Raw genomic sequence first — 19,279 nt, forward strand, 5'->3', positions numbered from 1 at the left:
CAGGGGTTACTATTTTCCAAAGCATTTGTGAAAGAGATGGCGAGGTTTGTGGGCACGTGCACAGCCCTCGAAAAAGGCCAAACATCCATTAAAAAGATATTTACCTCAAGAGTTTTTGCCGGGAACAGCCGCAGCAGAGGTTGTGCGTCCGGTCGCTTCCACAAACCAAGACTAAATAAAATAAGCTAGTGTCCAAAAATGTCTGTCCCTCACACTAATACATACAACAAAACTCATACGGGAATTATATGGTGGTATCAACTTCATAAAATAACATACACTCAACCATAAAGAAAACAATCCCTGTAACCACGGTTGGATCCCCCTTTCCCCTGGATCAATTCAGAATGTTTCAAACCAAAGTTAAATTGTAGGAAAGTTCTTTTCACTAGCCGAGTTCCACTTCAAGTAGAATACACTGTGCTTTTCATCCAGCATGTCCTTCACTTGGAAAAGTGATTACCAAGGTTTCTTACTCTTAAGACAATTGTTAAAGTTTTCACAACCTTCTGTTTCGGCGAACCACAAAAGTCTCACTCTCTGATGAAGTTGAAAAGTCAATGTAAAGAGTTCTTTTCTTAAAGACCAAGCACTTTCGATCACATTGCTTTTCTTCTTCATAAGTAACACTGTAATCAAGATGTTTCATTCAGAAAGTTATACTTTAGTCAGGAAGGTTATACAACAGTTTCATCAAAACGCAGTAGTGGAGATGCCACTTCTTTTCCACCACAACCTTCTACCACAGTCACATTACTTCAAATCTTCTTCCTGGCCCAATCTTCTGCCAGGACTAACGACTATTTGTCCCTTTCCTGGTGTACTCGTCTGCCATGATACAGCTCCTACTACTATGATTTGTACTCTGTGAAGAGGTTTGTTCTAAACTTTGCACACTTAACTCTTCAATGGAGAAGGTTGAACCAACAACAGCTTCTTGGGTATGTCTTGACTTGCAGCACAATTAGATACATTCTTTCACACACATGCAGTACAAAAAGACATTGATTCTCACATTGACCTATTTGCCTTAGGCAATTTATTTATTCGCATTTGTTGAGCACGCAGCAGGCCAGGGGAATCGTGGCGCTGGTTACAGAAATGTTTTCTTAGTTACAGAGATTATTCATGGTTAACAGTTTGTATTTCTTATCAATGGTTACAGACAATTTATATAGTTACATATACTACTTCTTAGTTACAGTTACATTGGGATTAACTGAAAAGGGTGGTTTTCAGTTTTTTACGGAAGGTCACGGTTCTCTCCCCCTTGATTCCTTCTACAAGGAGGGCCTTTCTCCTGCCGTCTGATTTCTTTCTGCCCAACCTACTGGCAATATATATTAAAACGTTCTTCCAAAGGGTATCTGGGACGGCAACATTCAAATTGCCTTGGTGTTACATTCAGCTGTCTTTGACTTTAGCAATGCAGGTTATACTGTCCCTTTGTTGGATGTCCCTCTTTTGCAAAGTGGCATTTAATTTGCTTGTTTATTGTCTTCTTTTGGCTTGGACAAGGCGGGTTAATATTTCCTCTGATTCGACATCTCCCCTTTGGAAGATTACATTTGCTTTGCTCAGCTATTGTCCCCTTTTGACTTTGACAATGAATGTTACAATATTCTCTTGTTTGCTGCAATTTTAAGATTTTTTACTCAAAAGGTCTATGTATGCTCAGCGGTCTATTTCGGAGCACCCCAGGGTTACCTGTAATAAGCCAACTCACCGGTTTGTCCTGGCGTCTCTGCTGGACTCACTCTCTCTGCTTTTCCCCACATCGGGGTCTTTCTGACGTTTGACAGCTCTGGGTAACTTTTGTACGCCCGCACAGGATGTCAGTGGAGCACTCGCTGCTCCATACACGCTCTGGTAAGAACTTTTCACCAGAGTGGATGGCAGGAAACGGAGAGCTTCTCTCTCCTCTGGGACAGCTGGTCTTCTCACCGCTTCCTGCTGCACGTCCTCTACATTTGTCTGGACCTCCAAACTCTGCCACTTTCCTCAGACGGTGTCCCGCAAAAGGCAATGCAGAGGCTCCAGCCTCTGATACCCCCTGCTGTTGCTTCTTCCACAGCTTTCTTCTGACCTGCACCCGACAGGCCTTTAAATATTTAAAGGTCCCGCTGAGGTGTGGGTCATTGGACCAACTAGACCGCTCACTACGGTTTAGTGACTCTATGCCCTTCTTCCTCGTCTCAGTACTATGAGCATTATGGGCCATAATGTTCTTAATTGTTTTAAAATCAACATCATCTATTTTACAGTAAGCTATCAGGATTGTAGTATCACCAGCGAAATTAGGGTTCTCCCATTTCTCCTGCCCTGATTTCCCCAGCCCCATGTGATCCTCCCGCATAATATCACCCCTAGGGTCAGGATCAGGTAGCGGCTGCCTTTCACTGGCTAGATGGGAGGGAGTCAATGTTTTTGGGATGATCACCTCCGATTAATCACAACTACCTGTGGTTTAGTGGAATATCAAAGGTTGGGGGGTTGATGACCTTACCTTAGGTGTTGGGAAAATGTTTTGTACTTTTAAACCATGTGTGGTTTCAGACAGCAGCCCCAAATGCGCATGCTCCTAAATGTTGTGTGCCGGTTGCTAGCTGCGGCTACCAACAGATCATTGACCCGCACGTCTGCCTCTCATACACCCCTCTGAGGATTGCTCTTTCCTGTCCTCAGGAAGCCATAAAGTTAAGGTTGCCATTTTGGGCCAGAGACAAGCATTCCTTGCCACCAAAACCTCATCTGCTTTATTCTGGCGATGGTGCAACAGGAACTTCATATACACCTTTTTTCTATGCCATCCAACACTTTCTTCCTTGGTTCGCGGAACAGATAAACACTGATGGTGTGTGCTACTAATGAGACAGAGCTGCTACCACCACAAAGTGGCCAGGAGCTGTGACATCAAGCAATGTCTTGCCATCAAATAACCATTACTTCGTTTGCAGATTTTTGTTACTAGCCACAGTAGCATGCATCTTATCCTATGTCCTACTATGCCTCGAAAAGCACACCTGGCTCAATGGGTGCTGGGGCCGCTACTGGTTGTTCCAAGTACTCCTTTATGTCCAATTCTCCAATGGAAGGCCAGAACCAACAAGGCCATCTATTCCTTCCTCATCTTCTTTGTGGGGGTCAGTGACCACTCCCCTATGTCCAAGGATGCAACGGACCAGCTTTGTTTCCAGACATGAATTGAACAGGTTTAAGAGGAAGAGGCAAAGTGGGCTGTTTCCCAGGACTTACTATGGCATCAGAAGCCACAGTTGACATCAATGGGGCACCTTTAGAGCCACCTGAGCCATGATCGGCGAGTTACATGGTGAGGGTTGAGAGATCATTTCCATCATGATGTCTTTGACCTTGATTTGCATTCATTTTATCAGCAACGGCCATCTCCTTCTCTGAGGAAGGTTGTGCCTGGATGAATGGATCAGTTCTTGGGGTAGGGATTGAGTGGGAAGCATCCATACCAGTTTAGGGACACTGTAGAGCAGTTATGAAGAGGACGGAGGGTATCTACCTACTGGTGGGGGCATTGGCAACACCCATTTTACAGAAGCAGTCTGACCAATCCTTGCATAGATTGTGAATTTCTCCATACAACATTAGACACAGTCTTTGGAGGGTGCACCCTTTGTGTCGTCAGGGTTTCCTGGGTCATGCGTTTAGGTACAATCTTGTGAACCCTGAAATCAATGGTAAAGTACAGTGAACCAGCAGCCCCAAAAAGAGGCACCCTGGCTCTGTTGCTGTAGTCCCCTGTATTTTGGAAAAGGCTAAGGTGATGCCCTTCCCTGAAAAATGTAGAGCTGAGATTGGAGGATCCTTTAGTGCGGATTCCTGTCTGGAAAAAGCCTTTGATGACCCCTTAGCAGAGCCATCAGTGGACTGCTCAAGTAGACCCTTGTGTGATCCCAGGAAGGGTCTAGCTGAAAATGTGATTGAAGGGTCAAATAATTCTTCTTACCACGTGGGGCTGCAGGGAAAACACCCCACTCGCAATAAGCTTTGGAAAACAGGCATTGTGCATTACCTCTCACAAAACCCTCAAAGTACTTAAGAAGCTGTTGATGGACGAGATGCTCACACAGTGAAAGCCTGTAAGAAAGAGAACACAATGAAGGCCATTACGCAGAGCAGCCACTCATGGTCTGGGTCAAAACATAGGCACAAGTAGTTCAGATCTGTGGAAGAAAATGATCTACCATAAAAAGGACAGTACCCGAGGCCCCAGGAACAGGTCATAGATGCGGACCAGTAAAAAACGTATACACTCGGTGCTGCAAGAATGCTCCTCAACCATCTGCACGAAGAAAGGGATTGCCGTTTCGGAGTAGATAAGCGCATGAGAGGAGGGGTCAGCACAAGGGCATTCCTGGGCTTATACCCTCATTTTTTTCCAAAGTCTGCTGTCCCTGTAGGAGTGACATTCATGGGGGTGGAGGAAAAGGAATGGGAGGCAAGAGTAATTTAGGTAGCCAGGATGCACAGATAAAGTTAATCTTTTATATAGTAATCTAAGAAACAAACAAGTCTGTGTAACCTATCCTTGTTACTTCATGAAAAAATATGTAGTTGAGAAATTGGAAAACTAATCAATATTCAACTGAAAGAAGTTTTATAGTTACTTTAACTCCCTTTATGATAAATTCTTTTCAGCTAATATATATATATATATATATATATATATATACACACACACACACACAAACTTGTGTATAGGCGAGTTATAAATGCCATATCATATCATATAGCATGTCATGAAAGAACCAATATGCTGTGCAGCCTAGTTTGCTGGGTTTATCCCCAGTCAACTATTAAAAAATACCTTGCTTTTAATAAACAACAGAGGCAACCTAAGCTCTGATTGGCTGAGAATAAGATGGTCCTGATGCTTCATGACTTGAATGAGGGGATAACAGGACTTATACTCATGACTGTGCAGGCACCTTCAGAGGACAGTAAAAGGCACTTTGGTGCTCGCGTTTGGAGATTTTCTGATTTCCACTATTGTAATCTCAGGATCAGCGCATGTGAGGTGCAGAAACATGCATCTAGAAGATTCAATGATGGTGAGTGGTAGTTGTAGGCAGAGCTTCACAAAGAAGCAGCTGAATGAAGGTGAAGATAAAGAGGTTAAGTATGTAACAGAACAGAATGATCCAAGTGAGGCGAAGGTAGGATTATGAAACGTTGCAAGAGGACTCCAGAGACAGCACCCCAAAAGAACACACTTCTTGGAGTGTAAGCATTGTACGCTTTTGTAGTTTCCACTTCATCGGCCACCATATTTAAAAGCTGGAGCTCTCTGGCTCTGTTCTGATGTCTTCAACTCTTCGGTCCATCAGGCATGGGCATCAACCGCTACACCCACAAGAACGGCATGCGCCTCCAACTGGTCTGTGATTTTCCATTTGCCCAGCCACACCTAACTCACTGTTAACTTAGTGGGATGGGGGAACAGACATGGCAGAAATGGCACTACGGACTAGCAGTACAGCAGTCACAACGGTGAGTGACTTTCAAATACGTGTTCCAACCTCTTTCCTGCGAGAAAAGTGAGAAAGGAGAAAGTTGTGGTCAACGGTATGTAAAGCCACAGGCCAATCTAAAAGAATCGGCAATCTTTGACCCACTCTCCAGCCACCTCCTCCCATAGTTTATCAAACATAGCAGTCACGATTTCTGTAATAAAATAAGGTTTAAAAGCCTGCTTTGGACAGGTAAAGCATAGGTAAAGCACATGGGCATCCAGGCAAATGAATAATTGGGACAGCAGGATATTCTCCAATTGCTTTGCCAGGAATGGGGTCTATGAGATCAGTCAACAAACTTGCCAGATCTTGCCTCACTTGCTGAGACAATTGCAGGTCATGTGGTATTTATCACATTGCATCCACAAATACAGATTAAGTTTACTTTAGGTCGACCTTAGCCCGACCATCCCGTGAAGGGAGGCATAGTTAAGGGTAAGTGAAGCGCCTCACTTGTTATGTGACTGCTGTGAGGGGGCAGAAGTAGGGTTTGGACACAATTGTGTCATGTTTTTGAGAAAAAACTTGTATTATTCAAGAAAACCTAGAGGGGCTGCCTTGCCTCACAGAAAAAGGAAATTGTTAGAATGTCCAAAACTAGAGCATTGTTGTCTCTCAAACAGCCTACCCCCTCCCCCAACATTAATAACTTAAAGCAACTGTGCAAGGATGATCTCTCCCCAAACTTACCCAAACTTACCAACAGATAAGTTCCTGTCTCATGGGTAATCACAAAAGGTGAAAAAGAGAAATGTTCACTACTATAGAACTCCAAGGCAAGGGTCATAATCCTTTCCTCTAGTTTTTTTTTTCTTATGTGACTTTCTCTCCTTCTGGGCCTCTTAGGCCTGTGATGTATTTTCTTAAATAAATGTCAATAGGTACTTCACAAGAATATGCTTCTCAGGTTTCTACAGTTTTATCCCAACTTGGCACACTCCTTCTACCAAGCGTAGGATTGCCTTTTGATGAAATAAAGAAATATTGACAAATTTAGAACTCCCAGGCTAGGAGTTATTTGTTTAACAAATATTTGTAACCCACACCAAACCTGTAATCTGCGTGTATATCCATGATGAATCTGCCTACTCGCTCTTCCGAATGAAAATCTAAACAACACTGTTTAACAAATATGTGTAACCCATGCCAGACCTGTAACCTGCCTATCTTGTACTAACTACTCTACTCTGTATCGTTCTCTTAGCACTGTAATACCTCCGGTCTGGGCGCTACCTACAAATACAATAAATAAAATAGAATAGGGCTGTGATCCTTTCCCCTAGCTTCGTTCTTGTTCTGCTTTCTTTCCTTTTGGTCCCCTCAGGCCTGTATTTTCTTAAGTAAACATCAATAGGTAGTTCACAAGAATAGGTTTCTTGCATTTCTAATGCTTTATCCCAACAACTTGGCACACTCCTACTAATTGTAGGATTCCTTTTCACTAATTAATCTGCTCTCATTTTGGGTGCGGGTTCCAAACTCTCAGTACTAAGAGCGGTTGGTTCAAACCTTTGTCCTCTCATCGACTTTCCCTTTTTGGGGTGCGAGTCCCTGGCTTGCAATATTTAGAACTGACTGGTTTACTCTCCTGCCAAGCAATTATCATTCCATTAACTTCTCTTTTGGCTGGGGGTCCCAGACTCGCCAAGCTAAAAAAATTGCTTGGTTTACTCTGCTGCCAAGCACTTGTCCTCTCATGGACTGTCTCTCTTTGGGTGCGGGTCACAGACTCGTAATATTCTGAATGGCTTTGTTTTGTTTTCTCATATGGCTGCAGGTCCCAGACTTGCAATATTCTGAGTGTCTCTGGTTCTCATATGGGTGCAGGTCCCAGGCTCGTACTTCGCTCCCAGGGTCCCAGACCCTCTAATTCCAGCTTCTGCCTTCACCCTCTTTCTTCCCCAGACCCCCAGAATTTCTCAGTTAACCCATGTACCCATTTGCTTCTTCCTTGCAGGTATCAGCGTTTCCCAAGTAGCTGCTATGTCTCTCGAGGCTCTGGTATCGTTCAAGGCTTTGTCGCGGTCTGCAGCGGCTCTGTGGACGTCTGCTTCTCCCCAGCCATGCATCCTCCTTTTTGGGCACTTTGTAGGTGCCTGGGATGCCCAGAGGTTTTACTCGGCAGCCTGAGTAGTCTATTCTTCCTGGACTATGTTTGGGTCCTCTTCCTCCGCTCACGGCTTCCCCTTTGCTGGCTCTGATCTGCTTAGCTGGTACACAGCTTGCCGGATTCCTCCTTGGAGGACAACTCCCTCTGTATCAGCTGAGCGCAGTTGAAACTCCTGCGCTGGATAATGGAATTGCTTTGGGCCAATCACATACCGTGAGAAGCTAGGGCTTCTCAAGAGTGATCCTTGGACTCCTGGTCACCATCTTCTGTACTCCCAATAGAGCCATATGCTGCATACCTGGTATTCTCTGATGTTTTGCTATTGTCAAGTATATTCGCTTTCGCAATACCTAAAGTAGAGCCATATGCAGCATACTTTGCCTTCTCTGATGTTTTGATCTTGTCTAATATATTAATGTGAAGTATGCAGGAATGAGGTAAGTCCAAGACAGCTTTGCAGCTGTATTTATTAGGTGGATCCTTACAAATGCTCCTCTCCACTGCTAGGCTGGAACTGCTAGAGATTCACAGAGGACCAGCATATATACACATGAAACATTCCATTACATCACATCACATCACAATAGGCTTGCCTGAGCAGTAGCTGATAAGTGGAAAGTAAATAAACATGTTTGAAAGATACAAGCTGTCAAGGGTAAACATGTTGAAAAGGAGGCTGTAGCACTTTTAAATGTAATCAATGGAAAACATGTTGATGAAGAAACAGTTGGCCCGACCCCATTATATACCTATGTACAACCACAGCAATTGGATACATGACTGCAGCAATTCAGTACCTGACTTTAAGCAGGATATAACAATTAGGTTGGCTAAATTGACAACAGCACATACTGATCCTATCAAAAGAGGCGGAAGGAAGATTTAGTAGTGGAGAAGTGTGTAAGGACGCAGGGGAATACCGCGTTCTCGGGGCATGATTGTCCCCAATCCTGCAAGGGGCTTCCTCCCCACCTTCAGGGGGACTATTGTAATGTGGATGCCCTGCCCTGACCCAATGGGAAAGGTCTCCCCCTAGGGGATAAGGGACGACATCCTCAGATTCGTCACACTGCCGAGTGTCTGTTAAGTGAAATCAGTATCCTGTTGTTCTGCCACCATACTGTGTAGGTACTATGTTATTCCTGCACCATCCCTGTGCTTATCGCCACTTGCTCGTCAGCCAAGCAATCAACCACAATCGGGCAACATCCTATTAGGAATCTTATCCCACCCTTTCCCCATGGTTAACTACATTACTTTCTGGGGAAGTGGCGGTTAAAATGTATTCTTAAAAAACTTCTGCTCATCAAAATCGAATGCATGATCTTGATCTTTTATAGATTACAAAGGGCTGGTTAAAACACACTTTTGACACGATTTTCGATTTTTAAATCAAGACAAATCTATCATCCTTTGGTTCGTCTCTCCTGTTCGCTCAGTCTAAAGTTCAGCTATAATTATGTTTAAGTCTTTACCAATTTCAGATTTTAGATGATTTTGCTTTCCCTAGATTACAGTATATGTCATTAATTCTTCAAGCTTCTATGTTTTTCCCATAATTTCACTTACCCTGTGTCCAATTCTATTGTAGATACTTTTTGTGATCTCACTGCAACAAAATCGATCTAACATTTTTCACAATATTTTTAAGGGTGATTTTAATTTGCCATGGAACAAGGCATACAATTCACAAAAACAGTTTCCTTATTCCTACTCATTTAGGTCTTAAATCAATGTGTTCAACGTCCCATGCATAGCTTGGGGAATACTTTGGATTTCATTATTTCTTCTCCATCTCTACTTGTTTGCGATTCTCTTTTGGCGTTAGATTGGAGTAATTGCCTAGCTAGTCCATTTGTGTGCTCCCTCCCCATTAGATCGTTCTATGTGCCTTAATTCAATTTAATACAGGTACGATGAACCTTTTAAAAATGTTTCTCCTGTTATTCAGTGGAACCTCTGTCATTTTCCTAGTCTGACCCCTCTATTTGTTTTACTCCATTAATATAAATACTATAATCTCCAACTATCCAACTCATACATCCCAACTAACATACTGGCTTGTTTATTACACTTAAAATCTGGTCCCTTCTCAGATTTACTTCCCAGTTAAAGAAGGAACAAACAGCTCATCAGTCAAACCGAACAGTCTTGGTGCAGCTCAAGACTCCTCTTTATTCACTCAGCTTTCATCTCTACAGAGTTCCCATAAAGCCAATATCCATGTCATCACATCCTATTTCTAGCAACTCAAGTGTAACGCTCACCTGGTTCCCTCGGAGGCGCAGGTTGTGACTGGGCGGTGAAACCGTCTTCAACGTTAGGCGTAGGATTCGTTTGGCTCCCGGATTTGGCCCCTTTCTCACCGAAAGTTTGACCTGAAGGGTGAGGTGTCTGCAAGTGGAAAATCAAGGTATTAGTGGCTGGAAGGTTGGGAGAAGTTCCAAGCCCCTCTCTCCCTCTCTCCCCGTGGTACTCGGTCGATTGTTGTGCTCACCTTAAATAGGTGAATGCTGGGCTCTCCATCCTGCGTCTTGTGCAGAGGCGCTGGGTCCAGTTACTTCACTGGATATGAGTTCAGCCTCTTGATTGCAGAGAGTAAGTTGAGAGCGATGCCGCCGTGTGCTGCACGAGCGTGACTTGTAAGTATTAAAGTTCCCTTTAGATTGCTCTCTTCAAATGTCTTATCTCCTTAATGTCTATGTCTTTTCCCTTTCAGATGCTGTCGGTGCCGAAGAAGATGCTCCCCCAGGTTGGTGGAAGAGAGCGTAACAAGAAGATGGTGAATACGAAGGCACGTAAGTAGAAAGGCTGCTCTAGGGCTGTAGAATGCACCTTAATGTCTCTTTTGTCTTTACAGGTGCCGGAATGCAGCGCGAGCAGAGTTGGAGCGAGCGTAACACAGGTAAACAGTTTTGTAACTAAGCGTTACTAACCAATGTTCTTTGTCTTTGCAGGCCCGATGCCGGACGAGAAATGCAGAAAAAACGCCTTGAATGCTGCCGATGGATCGGGTAAGTTGAACCGCTAACTTTGCCTTTGCCTAACCTGTGCCTTTTGTTTTGCAGGAGCTGCTGAAGACTGAAGATTGGTTCCCAGCAGGTAATTTTCGTATTCACAGGATCCGGAACTGAAGATTCCCTGGAGCTGACACGGTGAGCGTCCTGCTGCAGATGCAGAATAACGCGAAGCACGTTGCACCAATCGGGTATGGTTTAAATAGTCCATAGGGGTGCTTAGGTGTCTTCTTCCACAGCCTCGCCCAGGCAAAAGAGTTCCTGCTTCCAGAAGGGGTCCAGCATCAATGATCCAGGGAGGGGTGCCTGCCCCACCCAGAAGGAAATTTAGTCCCTGCCAGAAGAGAGTGAAACATCATCTTGCTGGTAAGTAAGCAGCATGGTCCGCTGCAGGTAGGTCCACCCAAGCACTTTCACACTTGTTATGAGCCCGGCGCTTCCTGTGCCGGGACGGGTCCATGCTATGAGCCTGGCACCACCGGTGCCAGGACAAGGTCCAAAAGGTCCCTATTGGGACTTGCTTGTGCCGATAGTATATGTTATGAGCCTGCTTCCAAGGATGTTGGGTAGGTCCTGACTCCTTGGAAGCAGTGGTCATGACAGCACCCCCCCTCAAGGCCCCTCCCAAATTCGTCTTCTCCGGGGGTTTCGGTTTATCAGGAAAAGTTCGATGAAACTTCTTAACCAGACGGGGTGCATGAACATGTTCCGACGGTTCCCAAGATCGTTCCTGGGGGCCATAACCTTTCCAGTCAATCAGATAGTATAATTTTGATTTGGAAATCTTGGAGTCTAAGATGTCTTGTATTTCGAATTCCAGTTCTCCGTCCACAAGAATAGGGTCTGGAGATTTCGTCAAACGGGTTCCAGGTTGCATGGGTTTCAGTAGAGAAACGTGGAAAACTGGATGTATTTTCATATGGGCAGGTAGGCCCAATTTAACTGCCACTGGATTAATTATGGCAGTGATTGGGTAAGGTCCCAGGTATCGTGGATTGAAAGTACGCGGTCCTTTTAGAGGTAAATGTTTGGTGGATAGCCAGACTTGATCTCCCACAAGATATTGAGGAGCTTCCTTTCGATGTATGTCCGCACACTTCTTGTATTGTTCCTTGGCCCGCTTAAGGTGAGACGTGGCCTCTTTAAAGGCTTGAGTGATTGTAGAATGCAGATGATCTACAGCGGGTGTCCCAAGAGTTTGAGGTGGATCAAGATTTGAGGTGCGAGGGTGGAGTCCATATAAAAGAAAAAAAGGAGTTTTTCCGGTTCCGGCATGGACTGAATTATTATAAGCGTACTCCGCAATCCAGAGACTGTCTTTCCAAGTGCCCTCCGACTGTTGTAACATGCAGCGCAGATACTGTTCCAGGGTTTGGTTGGTCCTCTCGGTCTGCCCGTCGGTCTGGGGATGATGGCTGGTTGAAAGCCTTACGTCAATTTGGGCTAGGCGACAACAACTCCGCCAGAAGTGGGAAATAAATTGACTTCCTCTATCTGAGATTAAAACTGAAGGAAAGCCGTGCAACCGAACAATGTTTTCGAGGAACTCTCGGGCCAGAATTGAAGCTGTAGGTAACCCTTTCAATGGGATAAAATGAGCCATCTTCGAGAATAGGTCCACAATCACTAAGATTGTATTAAATCTGGAGCATGGTGGTAAATCCGTGATGAAGTCCATAGAGAGAGTATGCCACGGGTGTGGAGGAATGTCTATTGGATGTAAGAGACCTGCTGGCTTCTCCTTCTGGCTTTTGCTTTGAGCGCACACACCACAGGAATTTATGAAATCCTTAATGTCCTTTCTCCAAGACGGCCACCAGAAATGTCTTTTTATCTTTTCCGACGTTTTGGCAATGCCGGGATGTCCTTCCATTAAGGAGTCATGGTAACAAGAGATCACCTGTCTTTGTAAATCGGTACATGGTAGATATAATCTTCCTCGAAAGTATAGTAAGTTCTTATCCATTGTGAAATCTTTTCCCTTGAGTTGCCAGTCTTGCACTTCTGCTGGAGTCAGAAGTTCTTTAACTTTAGCTTCAATGTCTTCAATGGATTGTGCATTTATCAAACCCAGGATTCTCTGTTCCGGAATTATGGGTACTGGTTCAGGATTGGTCGTGAGTTCATCTACTCCAATTCGGGAGAGAGCATCTGCTTTACCATTCTTGTTGCCTGGTCGGTAAGTTATCACAGTCGAATTCGGCAAAAAATAATGCCCAGCGAAGTTGTCTAGAGGATTGAGCTTTGGCTGATTTAAGGTACTGTAAATTACGATGATCCGTGATGACGGTGACTGTGTGTCGGGCTCCCAGGAGATAATGCCGCCAGGCTTTAAAGGCGGACTTAATAGCCAAAAGTTCCTTATCTGTAATGGTATAGTTGATTTCGGGAGCCGAAAATTTGCGGGACCAAAATGCCACTGGGTGTAACTGGTTTGTTTCTGGGTCTCTTTGCGAAAGCACTGCTCCCATTGAGAGACTGGAAGCATCAGTCTCCACGATATAGGGAAGTTCCGGGCGAGGATGTTTTAAAACTGGAGCCGAGGTGAATTTTGTTTTTAGTTCCTGAAAAGCTTGTTCAGCCTCCGTAGACCACTCGAAACGTTTATTCTTTCTGAGAAGGGCTGTAATGGGTTGGACTACTCGAGAAAAATCAGGAATAAATCTACGATAAAAGTTGGCGAAGCCCAACATGCTTTGAACTCCTTTCACAGACGTTGGTGAGGGCCACTTAATGATAGCGTCCACTTTTCTTGAGTCCATGTGGACTCCATTAGGTGACAAAATAAATCCCAAAAATTCGACCTCAGTGACATGAAAAACGCATTTCTCCAGCTTTGCAAAAAGTCTGTGTTTTCGGAGCCTCTCCAGTACTGCTGTGACGTGTTTTCGATGATCCGCCTCAGAGGACGAGTAGACCAGAATGTCATCAATATAGACAACTACACATACGTCAATGAGCTCTCTGAGGACGTCATTCCCAAAATACTGAAAAGCAGCTGGTGCGTTGCATAACCCAAAGGGCATTACTTGATACTCGAACAGTCCATATTTAGTACGAAAGGCCGTCTTCCATTCGTCGCCCTCTTTTATTCGTACTAAATGGTAAGCTCCTCTGAGGTCCAGCTTTGTGTAGATACAGGCACTTTTAACTTGGTCAAGAAGTTCAGGGTTCAATGGTAATGGATATCTGTTCTTAATCGTAATCTGGTTCAGGGCACGGTAATCTATACATGTTCTTAGGTCTCCTTTTTTTGGAACGAAGAACAAAGCTGAAGTGGCTGGGGACTTCGAAGGACGGATAAATCCATTAGCCAGTTACTGGTCCAAATACTGCCTCAGGTGAAGATTTTCAGGTTCTGTGAGGGCATAAATTCGACTGCACGGAGGAGTGGATCCCGGAACCAAGTCTATCTGGCAGTCGTATGATCTGTGAGGAGGCAGCGAATTAGCTTGATCTTTCCGAAAGACATCTTGAAATTCCCGGTATTCAGGAGGCAGGTGAGGACTCTCAGAAGTAGTTGCTACTAGCTTAGTGGTAGGCTGAGGATAACAGGTAGGAGCGCATTCTGGAAACCGGATTGTCTTTGCTCGCCAATCGATTTGGGGATTGTGTTTCTCCAACCAAGGGATTCCCAGGATAACTTGAAACTGCGGAGCCTTGATCACATCAAACACGATCTTCTCTTGATGTCCATCTTGGCTTACCAACGTCACTTCCATGGTGGTGTGAGTTACTGGTCCGGAAGCTATTTCCTTACCATCCACGGTGGTGATGACGTCTTTCACCGTCTTAGGACAAAGAGATAGATTCATCCTGGCGGCCAATTCACAGTCCACGTAATTGCCGATTGCGCCACTATCAATGTATGCTTTAATGGCATGCATACGATTGGGTTGTTCTGGACTCACGAGGACCATGGGCATGATGAAATGCGAGGTCAAAGAACTGGTTTTAACGCTCGGCAAGCGGACCTCTACACTTGTCGGGCGAGGTTGTTTTCCGGCTCTGAACCTTTGGCACCTTTATCGGAAGCTCTACTGTCTTCTTCCTTGGTTTCACTGGGCAATCTTGAAGGAAATGCCCTGAGTTTCCGCAATAGAGGCACAATTGCAGTTGTCTTCTCCTTTCCCTTTCCTTTTGGGTTAGAGGTCCTTTCACAACCCCAATCTGCATGGGTTCCACGGTATCATTTCCTTTAGCTGAACTCTGTGGTCTTGAAAAATTTCGAGTCTCAATTCTGGAACGATCGGCTTTTCGATTTTGTATTCTATGATCCAATTGAACCACCAGATCGATGTATTCGGAACAGTCTTGTGGAGGATTCACCACCTGAGCCAGAACGTCTTTAAGTTCTACACGCAGGCCTCTGTAGAAAAGGGTGATCCTCTTATCCTCAGGCCATCCGGTTTCAATCACTAGTCTGTTAAATGATGCAATGTAGGCCAGAAGATCTTGATTGCCCTGTCGTAGTGAAAGAAGTTCATTGTCCAGGGCCTGTCCCTGAGAATGTCTTGCGAACAATCTTTCCATACTAGCTTGGAAGTCCTGGAAATTATAAAGAATAGGGTTATCCTGAGTCACTAAAGGAATAGACCAATCTGCGGCACTGCCACTAAGATATGAGAGCACGAAGGCCACCTTAGCCTGGTCCGTTGGAAAAGCGGCAGGTCTACACAAAAAGTGCAAACGACACTGATTGATGAACACAGCATATCTTTTCGGATCACCTGAAAAGCGTTCGGGCGGGGCCAAAGGTACATTTCCTGGTAGATTAATTTGCACCGGATTAGAGGAAGTCGTTGGAGCATGGCTCCCCCCAGGGGTAGGCAGAGGAGTTTGTCCCGCTTGGGCTTGCAACAATTGTCTAGCCAAATCGTCTGTTCGTTCCTTAGAAACCACTAACTCCCTCCTTAGGGCATTTGTTTCCTGGCGCGCTGCGTGTACTTCTGCTCTCAACTCCCCGAGCAACTGGGCCAATTGGTCTGTGTCTGAAGTTTCCATTGCGCCTGGGCGGGAAATATGTGGTAAGGCTTCGCGTTCTGTAACGCTCACCTGGTTCCCTCGGAGACGCGGGTCGTGACTGGGCGGTGAAACCGTCTTCAACGTTAGGCATAGGATTCCTTTGGCTCCCGGATTTGGCCCCTTTCTCACCGAAAGTTTGACCTGAAGGGTGAGGTGTCTGCAAGTGGAAAATCAAGGTATTAGTGGCTGGAAGGTTGGGAGAAGTTCCAAGCCCCTCTCTCCCTCTCTCCCCGTGGTACTCGGTCGATTGTTGTGCTCACCTTAAATAGGTGAATGCTGGGCTCTCCATCCTGCGTCTTGTGCAGGGGCGCTGGGTCCAGTTACTTCACTGGATATGAGTTCAGCCTCTTGATTGCAGAGGGTAAGTTGAGAGCGATGCCGCCGTGTGCTGCACGAGCGTGACTTGTAAGTATTAAAGTTCCCTTTAGATTGCTCTCTTCAAATGTCTTATCTCCTTAATGTCTATGTCTTTTCCCTTTCAGATGCTGTCGGTGCCGAAGAAGATGCTCCCCCAGGTTCGTGGAAGAGAGCGTAACAAGAAGATGGTGAATACGAAGGCACGTAAGTAGAAAGGCTGCTCTAGGGCTGTAGAATGCACCTTAATGTCTCTTTTGTCTTTACAGGTGCCGGAATGCAGCGCGGGCAGAGTTGGAGCGAGCGTAACACAGGTAAACAGTTTTGTAACTAAGCGTTACTAACCAATGTTCTTTGTCTTTGCAGGCCCGATGCCGGACGAGAAATGCAGAAAAAACGCCTTGAATGCTGCCGATGGATCGGGTAAGTTGAACCGCTAACTTTGCCTTTGCCTAACCTGTGCCTTTTGTTTTGCAGGAGCTGCTGAAGACTGAAGATTGGTTCCCAGCAGGTAATTTTCGTATATTCACAGGATCCGGAACTGAAGATTCGCTGGAGCTGACACGGTGAGCGTCCTGCTGCAGATGCAGAATAACGCGAAGCACGTTGCACCAATCGGGTGTGGTTTAAATAGTCCATAGGGGTGCTTAGGTGTCTTCTTCCACAGCCTCGCCCAGGCAAAAGAGTTCCTGCTTCCAGAAGGGGTCCAGCATCAATGATCCAGGGAGTGGTGCCTGCCCCATCCAGAAGGAAAAGTAGTCCCTGCCAGAAGAGAGTGAAACATAATCTTGCTGGTAAGTAAGCAGCATGGTCTGCTGCAGGTAGGTCCCCCTAAGCACTTTCACACTTGTTATGAGCCCGGCGCTTCCTGTGCCGGGACGGGTCCATGCTATGAGCCTGGCACCACCGGTGCCAGGACAAGGTCCAAAAGGTCCCTATTGGGACTTGCTGGTGCCGATAGTATATGTTATGAGCCTGCTTCCAAGGATGTTGGGTAGGTCCTGACTCCTTGGAAGCAGTGGTCATGACATCAAGTTTCCTTTCATTTAAAATCATCAAGCACTCTGTCAATCCTTCTCCTATTTCAACCACAAGTGTTGGACTCCCATTTTGGTTAATTTGTTCAATTCTTCTTTCATTGTAAAAAAATCTATACTCAATTTTTCCCAGCACCATCACATTTTGGGGCTATTTTTCATCTGTTGCCAATTGTGATTTTTGTCATTTTCTTTCCTCTCTGAAACCTACCTCCTATTCTGACTCTTCTCTTCCAGCACAGCACATCTTATTAAATGTATTCCAGTTCCAGATAACTTCATATTTTCTTTTGGAATACATCTCTCTTTGACATGGTTACATTTACAACTTGTTACAAACTGTGCAAATACTTCCCTTGCAAAAAAAAAAAGCCTGGACTCAACCCCATGGACAATACCAAATACTGAGCATTCACATCTTTGCCGTTTTTAATTAAAGTTCTTGAAAAATGTGCAGCAGCATATCTTTCCCAGCACCTTTCACATCACTGTTTGTTGTGGGACTAGCCATCTGGCTTCTGCACTGGTGCAGCACCAATTCTTCTACCCTGCAGGTGATGGATGATGTTTGCACATACTGGACAATAACAGGGTTGGTCTTCTACTTCTGGATCTGCCAGTGGCATTCGGCACATGAGCCATGAGGTGTTACTAACATCTCATCCTCCCATAAGGGTTTAGCTAGACCCATCCTGGCCTGGTTCATCTTTCTGCAAAATTGGTTGCAGTTTGTGCAGTTAAGCTTGGCCAGGCCAGGCTCCCTACCTATGTTATGCTGGGATCCTCAGGGGTCGATTTTGTCACCCTTACTGTTTAACATCTACAAGAAGCCCCTGGGAGATCGGCTGTGCAGGTCAGCCCTAGAGGTGCACCATTATGCTAATGATACCTAGATCTATCAAAGGGTGTCCTCTCCAGCTTTTAACCTTTGCCTGAGGGACTGTCTCAGTACCATCGAGGACTAGAGGTCTTTCATTTAAACATAACCACTCTAAGACCGAGTTGCTTCAACAACACTTTTCAAAGATTGGCTTTCACCACTCTCTTTGCTTGGTAACACCCCTACCCAGATGTCCTCTGTGATGTCTGTTGGTTTTACTCTCGATTAAGATGTTAATTTTGAAAACTCCTATCAACCGCTTGATCCATTCTTGTTTTTTTCCAGTTAGTTCTTCTGTGGAAGATACATTGTTTTGCCTCCCTCGGATTGGTGTACCGTTGTCAAGGGTGTTGTATTATCTTGCCTGGACAGCAACAATATGATCTTCACGAGTCTGCCAAATTTGTCACTGGCTCTGCTTAAGATATCACAACTCCACATATCTAAATGGCTCAGGTCCACACGTATTTTAGACCTTCTAATACTAACCCCTCACTACCTAATACACGCCTATTATTCTGCCCAGACCTTTCTGTTGCCAAGACTTGTACATGGAATGCCGTGCTCCCCTTCATTTGTCTGCTCTCCACTTTACTGGCTTTCTGTAAAGCCTTTAAAACTCATCTGTTTCACGTTCATATCAACCATGAGGGTCTTATCATGGAGATGAGTTTTTAGATCTCTACCCATTTTCTGATAATACTGTTTGCGTGTTTACCCCTATTGACAATGTTTATGCTATTATTTGTGTTGAATGAACATTATTGGTATGTTGAATTTCTGTATCACTACTTTTGGGTCAGGATGCGCTTCATCCATTTACAATACAATATAAAATAAACATGGACAGAGCAGGATGCAAGGACAATGGAGACAGGGATCAGCCAGTATGGTTCAGCTAGATGGGCCACACCCGGATCCTAAGTGCCAAACCATCCTCAGCAGCAGCCCTGCAGGACGTTTGATCTGATCTGAAGAATGTACAAGGCCTCTCACAGATAATACATGAACCCTGGGGTAAGACTGGCCTTAGAAAACAGCCAAACACACCGGCACTCCTACAATGGATGTACATTGGCAAGTCTGTAAGACTTTAAAACAGTCTGCACCATTTTAAACAGCAGGCAAGGATGCTTCTGTAGGTTCAGAATGAGACCATGTCAGACAAAATGGCCATTTAGGCTGTGCCCCATTGTCCACATTTAAAAAGGGATGGGCCAAAACAAAATGCCCAAGAGCAGAGCTTAAAGAAATGCATTAGTAACCACATGGCTTTCACATAAGTGGTTTGGGCTACTAATACTGTAAAG

At 44.9% G+C, this 19,279-nt stretch overlaps 1 protein-coding gene across 3 annotated transcripts in view; it reads right to left on the reverse strand.

The window, feature by feature from the left end:
* PDPR (pyruvate dehydrogenase phosphatase regulatory subunit) overlaps positions 1–19,279 on the reverse strand; it is a 1,147,433-nt gene that overhangs the window by 884,637 nt on the left and 243,517 nt on the right. The window lies entirely within an intron of this gene.

The sequence above is a fragment of the Ambystoma mexicanum genome, chromosome 1p, assembly GCF_040938575.1.
Source record: "Ambystoma mexicanum isolate Mex_15411 chromosome 1p, UKY_AmexF1_1, whole genome shotgun sequence".
NCBI lineage: Eukaryota > Metazoa > Chordata > Amphibia > Caudata > Ambystomatidae > Ambystoma > Ambystoma mexicanum.